General features: G+C 41.7%; 19 pseudogenes; all 19 read right to left on the bottom strand.

Annotated features, from left to right (window-relative positions):
- Positions 1-91: 91 nt before the first annotated feature.
- On the bottom strand, positions 92-210 carry LOC134585210 (5S ribosomal RNA; annotated as a pseudogene).
- Positions 211-344: 134 nt separating this feature from the next.
- LOC134585219 (5S ribosomal RNA) lies at positions 345-463 on the bottom strand (annotated as a pseudogene).
- Positions 464-941: 478 nt separating this feature from the next.
- Positions 942-1,060, bottom strand: LOC134585239 (5S ribosomal RNA; annotated as a pseudogene).
- Positions 1,061-1,194: 134 nt separating this feature from the next.
- LOC134584966 (5S ribosomal RNA) lies at positions 1,195-1,313 on the bottom strand (annotated as a pseudogene).
- A 134-nt stretch (positions 1,314-1,447) lies between these two features.
- Positions 1,448-1,566, bottom strand: LOC134585123 (5S ribosomal RNA; annotated as a pseudogene).
- Positions 1,567-1,700: 134 nt separating this feature from the next.
- LOC134585209 (5S ribosomal RNA) lies at positions 1,701-1,819 on the bottom strand (annotated as a pseudogene).
- Positions 1,820-1,953: 134 nt separating this feature from the next.
- Positions 1,954-2,072, bottom strand: LOC134585167 (5S ribosomal RNA; annotated as a pseudogene).
- A 224-nt stretch (positions 2,073-2,296) lies between these two features.
- On the bottom strand, positions 2,297-2,415 carry LOC134585257 (5S ribosomal RNA; annotated as a pseudogene).
- Positions 2,416-2,549: 134 nt separating this feature from the next.
- On the bottom strand, positions 2,550-2,668 carry LOC134585204 (5S ribosomal RNA; annotated as a pseudogene).
- A 225-nt stretch (positions 2,669-2,893) lies between these two features.
- On the bottom strand, positions 2,894-3,012 carry LOC134585144 (5S ribosomal RNA; annotated as a pseudogene).
- Positions 3,013-3,146: 134 nt separating this feature from the next.
- On the bottom strand, positions 3,147-3,265 carry LOC134585196 (5S ribosomal RNA; annotated as a pseudogene).
- Positions 3,266-3,490: 225 nt separating this feature from the next.
- On the bottom strand, positions 3,491-3,609 carry LOC134584921 (5S ribosomal RNA; annotated as a pseudogene).
- Positions 3,610-3,834: 225 nt separating this feature from the next.
- Positions 3,835-3,953, bottom strand: LOC134585191 (5S ribosomal RNA; annotated as a pseudogene).
- A 225-nt stretch (positions 3,954-4,178) lies between these two features.
- On the bottom strand, positions 4,179-4,297 carry LOC134585163 (5S ribosomal RNA; annotated as a pseudogene).
- Positions 4,298-4,765: 468 nt separating this feature from the next.
- Positions 4,766-4,884, bottom strand: LOC134585194 (5S ribosomal RNA; annotated as a pseudogene).
- Positions 4,885-5,018: 134 nt separating this feature from the next.
- Positions 5,019-5,137, bottom strand: LOC134585207 (5S ribosomal RNA; annotated as a pseudogene).
- A 134-nt stretch (positions 5,138-5,271) lies between these two features.
- LOC134584964 (5S ribosomal RNA) lies at positions 5,272-5,390 on the bottom strand (annotated as a pseudogene).
- A 134-nt stretch (positions 5,391-5,524) lies between these two features.
- On the bottom strand, positions 5,525-5,643 carry LOC134585200 (5S ribosomal RNA; annotated as a pseudogene).
- Positions 5,644-5,777: 134 nt separating this feature from the next.
- LOC134584922 (5S ribosomal RNA) lies at positions 5,778-5,896 on the bottom strand (annotated as a pseudogene).
- Between the last annotated feature and the right edge of the window lie 208 nt (positions 5,897-6,104).

Below are 6,104 nucleotides of genomic sequence, written 5' to 3' on the forward strand. Positions count from 1 at the left end.
AACTCTGGTTGCGACAAAAGACAAGACGCTTCTGGATAGGGAAAAAAGTGGTCTGATTATGACATCATAATGCAAAAAAGAAATAAACAAAAGCTTACGGCACCTGAGGTTCCTTGTTGGTCTCCCATACAAGTACTAACCAGGATCGAGTCTGGATGGCTTCCGAGATCTGATGAGATCAGGCATTTTCAGACTGGTATGGCCGTAAGTGAAATTAAGAGAATGCGATCTCGCTAATGTTGGTAGAATATCAAACTCTGGTTGCGACAAAAGACAAGACGCTTCTGGATAGGGAAAAAAGTGGTCTGATTATGACATCATAATGCAAAAAAGAAATAAACAAAAGCTTACGGCACCTGAGGTTCCTAGTTGGACTCCCATACAAGTACTAACCAGGCCCAAGTCTGGATGGCTTCCAAGATCTGACGAGATCAGGCATTTTCAGAATGGTATGGCCGTAAGTGAAATTAAGAGAATGCGATCTCGTTAATGTTGGTAGAATATCAAACTCTGGTTGCGACAAAAGACAAGATGCTTCTGGATAGGGAAAAAAGTGGTCTGATTATGACATCATAATGCAAAAAAGAAATAAACAAAAGCTTACGGCACCTGAGGTTCCTAGTTAGTCTCCCATACAAGTACTAACCAGGACCGAGTCAGAATGGCTTCCAAGATCTGAAGAGATCAGGCATTTTCAGATTGGTATGGCCGTAAGGGAAATTAAGAGAATGCGATCTCACTAATGTTGGTAGAATATCAAACTCTAGTTGCGACAAAAGACAAGACGCTTCTGGATAGGGAAAAAAGTGGTCTGATTATGACATCATAATGCAAAAAAGAAATAAACAAAAGCTTACGGCACCTGAGGTTCCTAGTTGGTCTCCCATAGGGAAAAAAGTGGTCTGATTATGACATCATAATGCAAAAAAGAAATAAACAAAAGCTTACGGCACCTGAGGTTCCTAGTTGGTCTCCCATACAAGTACTAACCAGGCCCGACTCTGGATGGCTTCCGATATCTGACGAGATCAGGCATTTTCAGACTGGTATGGCCGCAAGTGAAATTAAGAGAATGCGATCTCGCTAATGTTTGTAGAATAACAAACTCTGGTTGCGACAAAAGACAAGACGCTTCTGGATAGGGAAAAAAGTGGTCTGATTATGACATCATAATGCAAAAAAGAAATAAACAAAAGCTTACGGCACCTGAGGTTCCTAGTTGGTCTCCCATACAAGGACTAACCAGGCCCGAGTCTGGATGGCTTCCGAGATCTGACGAGATCAGGCATTTTCAGACTGGTATGGCCGTAAGCGAAATTAAGAGAATGCGATCTCGCTAATGTTGGTAGAATATCAAACTCTGGTTGCGACAAAAGACAAGACGCTTCTGGATAGGGAGAAAAGTGGTCTGATTATGACATCATAATGCAAAAAAGAAATAAACAAAAGCTTACGGCACCTGAGGTTCCTAGTTGGTCTCCCATACAAGTACTAACCAGGACCGAGTCTGGATGGCTTCCGAGATCTGACGAGATCAGGCATTTTCAGACCGGTATGGCCGTAAAAGAAATTAAGAGAATGCGATCTCGTTAATGTTGGTAGAATATCAAACTCTGGTTGCGACAAAAGACAAGATGCTTCTGGATAGGGAAAAACGTGGTCTGATTATGACATCATAATGCAAAAAAGAAATAAACAAAAGCTCACGGCACCTGAGGTTCCTAGTTGGTCTCCCATACAAGTACTAACTAGGCCCGAGTCTGGATGGCTTCCGAGATCTGACAAGATCAGGCATTTTCAGACTGGTATGGCCGTAAGTGAAATTAAGAGAATGCGATCTCGCTAATGTTGGTAGAATATCAAACTCTGGTTGCGACAAAAGACAAGACACTTCTGGATAGGGAAAAAAGTGGTCTGATTATGACATCATAATGCAAAAAAGAAATAAACAAAAGCTTACGGCACCTGAGGTTCCTAGTTGGTCTCCCATACAAGTACTAACCAGGCCCAAGTCTGGATGGCTTCCGAGATCTGACAAGATCAGGCATTTTCAGACTGGTATGGCCGTAACTGAAATTAAGAGAATGCGATCTCGCTAATGTTGGTAGAATATCAAACTCTGGTTGCGACAAAAGAAAGACGCTTCTGGATAGGGAAAAAAGTGGTCTGATTATGACATCATAATGCAAAAAAGAAATAAACAAAAGCTTACGGCACCTGAGGTTCCTAGTTGGTCTCCCATAGGGAAAAAAGTGGTCTGATTATGACATCATAATGCAAAAAAGAAATAAACAAAAGCTTACGGCACCTGAGGTTCCTAGTTTGTCTCCCATACAAGTACTAACGAGGCCCAAGTTTGGATGGCTTCCGAGATCTGATGAGATCAGGCATTTTCAGACTGGTATGGCCGTAAGTGAAATTAAGAGAATGCGATCTCGTTAATGTTGGTAGAATATCAAACTCTGGTTGTGACAAAAGACAAGATGCTTCTGGATAGGGAAAAAAGTGGTCTGATTATGACATCATAATGCAAAAAAGAAATAAACAAAAGCTTACGGCACATGAGGTTCCTAGTTGGTCTCCCATACAAGTAGTAACCAGGCCCGAGTCTGGATGGCTTCCGAGATCTGACGAGATCAGGCATTTTCAGACTGGTATGGCCGTAAGTGAAATTAAGAGAATGCGATCTCGCTAATGTTGGTAGAATATCAAACTCTGGTTGCGACAAAAGACAAGACGCTTCTGGATAGGGAAAAAAGTGGTCTGATTATGACATCATAATGCAAAAAAGAAAGAAACAAAAGCTTACGGCTCCTGAGGTTCCTAGTTGGTCTCCCATAGGGAAAAAAGTGGTCTGATTATGACATCATAATGCAAAAAAGAAATAAACAAAAGCTTACGGCACCTGAGGTTCGTAGTTGGTCTCCCATAGAAGTACTAACCAGGCCCAAGTTTGGATGGCTTCCGAGATCTGACGAGATCAGGCATTTTCAGACTGGTATGGCCGTAAGTGAAATTAAGAGAATGCGATCTCGTTAATGTTGGTAGAATATCAAACTCTGGTTGTGACAAAAGACAAGATGCTTCTGGATAGGGAAAAAAGTGGTCTGATTATGACATCATAATGCAGAAAAGAAATAAACAAAAGCTTACGGCACCTGAGGTTCCTAGTTGGTCTCCCATACAAGTACTAACCAGGCCCGAGTCTGGATGGCTTCCGATATCTGACAAGATCAGGCATTTTCAGACTGGTATGGCCGTAAGTGAAATTAAGAGAATGCTATCTCGCTAATGTTGGTAGAATATCAAACTCTGGTTGCGACAAAAGACAAGACGCTTCTGGATAGGGAAAAAAGTGGTCTGATTATGACATCATAATGCAAAAAAGAAATAAACAAAAGCTTACGGCACCTGAGGTTCCTAGTTGGTCTCCCATAGGGAAAAAAGTGGTCTGATTATGACATCATAATGCAAAAAAGAAATAAACAAAAGCTTACGGCACCTGAGGTTCCTAGTTGGTCTCCCATACAAGTACTAACCAGGCCCGAGTCTGGATGGCTTCCGAGATCTGACGAGATCAGGCATTTTCAGACTGGTATGGCCGTAAGTGAAATTAAGAGAATGCGATCTCGCTAATGTTGGTAGAATATCAAACTCTGGTTGCGACAAAAGACAAGACGCTTCTGGATAGGGAAAAAAGTGGTCTGATTATGACATCATAATGCAAAAAAGAAAGAAACAAAAGCTTACGGCACCTGAGGTTCCTAGTTGGTCTCCCATAGGGAAAAAAGTGGTCTGATTATGACATCATAATGCAAAAAAGAAATAAACAAAAGCTTACGGCACCTGAGGTTCCTAGTTGGTCTCCCATACAAGTACTAACGAGGCCCAAGTTTGGATGGCTTCCGAGATCTGATGAGATCAGGCATTTTCAGACTGGTATGGCCGTAAGTGAAATTAAGAGAATGCGATCTCGCTAATGTTGGTAGAATATCAAACTCTGGTTGCGACAAAAGACAAGACGCTTCTGGATAGGGAAAAAAGTGGTCTGATTATGACATCATAATGCAAAAAAGAAAGAAACAAAAGCTTACGGCACCTGAGGTTCCTAGTTGGTCTCCCATAGGGAAAAAAGTGGTCTGATTATGACATCATAATGCAAAAAAGAAATAAACAAAAGCTTACGGCACCTGAGGTTCCTAGTTGGTCTCCCATAGAAGTACTAACCAGGCCCAAATTTGGATGGCTTCCGAGATCTGACGAGATCAGGCATTTTCAGACTGGTATGGCCGTAAGTGAAATTAAAAGAATGCGATCTCGTTAATGTTGGTAGAATATCAAACTCTGGTTGTGACAAAAGACAAGATGCTTCTGGATAGGGAAAAAAGTGGTCTGATTATGACATCATAATGCAGAAAAGAAATAAACAAAAGCTTACGGCACCTGAGGTTCCTAGTTGGTCTCCCATACAAGTACTAACCAGGCCCGAGTCTGGATGGCTTCCGATATCTGGCATTTTCAGACTGGTATGGCCGTAAGTGAAATTAAGAGAATGCTATCTCGCTAATGTTGGTAGAATATCAAACTCTGGTTGCGACAAAAGACAAGACGCTTCTGGATAGGGAAAAAAGTGGTCTGATTATGACATCATAATGCAAAAAAGAAATAAACAAAAGCTTACGGCACCTGAGGTTCCTAGTTGGTCTCCCATAGGGAAAAAAGTGGTCTGATTATGACATCATAATGCAAAAAAGAAATAAACAAAATCTTACGGCACCTGAGGTTCCTAGTTCGTCTCCCATACAAGTACTAACCAGGCCCGAGTCTGGATGGCTTCCGAGATCTGACGAGATCTGGCATTTTCAGACTGGTATGGCCGTAAGTGAAATTTAGAGAATGCGACCTCTCTAATGTTGGTAGAATATCAAACTCTGGTTGCGACAAAAGACAAGACGCTTCTGGATAGGGAAAAAAGTGGTCTGATTATGACATCATAATGCAAAAAAGAAATAAACAAAAGCTTACGGCACCTGAGGTTCCTAGTTGTTCTCCCATACAAGTACTAACCAGGCCCAAGTCTGGATGGCTTCCGATATCTGATGAGATCAGGCATTTTCAGACTGGTATGGCCGTAAATGAAATTAAGAGAATGCGATCTCGCTAATGTTGGTAGAATATCAAACTCTGGTTGCGACAAAAGACAAGATGCTTCTGGATAGGGAAAAAAGTGGTCTGATTATGACATCATAATGCAAAAAAGAAATAAACAAAAGCTTACGGCACCTGAGGTTCCTAGTTGGTCTCCCATACAAGTACTAACCAGGCCCGAGTCTGGATGGCTTCCGAGATCTGACGAGATCAGGCATTTTCAGACTGGTATGGCCATAAGTGAAATTAAGAGAATGCGATCTCGCTAATGTTGGTAGAATATCAAACTCTGGTTGCGACAAAAGACAAGACGCTTCTGGATAGGGAAAAAAGTGGTCTGATTATGACATCATAATGCAAAAAAGAAATAAACAAAATCTTACGGCACCTGAGGTTCCTAGTTGGTCTCCCATACAAGTACTAACCAGGCCCGAGTCTGGATGGCTTCCGAGATCTGATGAGATCAGGCATTTTCAGACTGGTATGGCCGTAAGTGAAATTAAGAGAATGCGATCTCGCTAATGTTGGTAGAATATCAAACTCTGGTTGCGACAAAAGACAAGACGCTTCTGGATAGGGAAAAAAGTGGTCTGATTATGACATCATAATGCAAAAAAGAAATAAACAAAAGCTTACGGCACCTGAGGTTCCTAGTTGGTCTCCCATACAAGTACTAACCAGGCCCGAGTCTGGATGGCTTCCGAGATCTGACGAGATCAGGCATTTTCAGACTGGTATGGCCGTAAGTGAAATTAAGATAATGCGATCTCGTTAATGTTGGTAGAATATCAAACTCTGAGTGCGACAAAAGACAAGATGCTTCTGGATAGGGAAAAAAGTGGTCTGATTATGACATCATAATGCAAAAAAGAAATAAACAAAAGCTTACGGCACCTGAGGTTCCTAGTTGGTCTCCCATACAAGTACTAACCAGGCCCGAGTCTGGATGGCTTCCG

This window comes from Pelobates fuscus, unplaced genomic scaffold (genome assembly GCF_036172605.1).
Source record: "Pelobates fuscus isolate aPelFus1 unplaced genomic scaffold, aPelFus1.pri scaffold_57, whole genome shotgun sequence".
Lineage (NCBI taxonomy): Eukaryota > Metazoa > Chordata > Amphibia > Anura > Pelobatidae > Pelobates > Pelobates fuscus.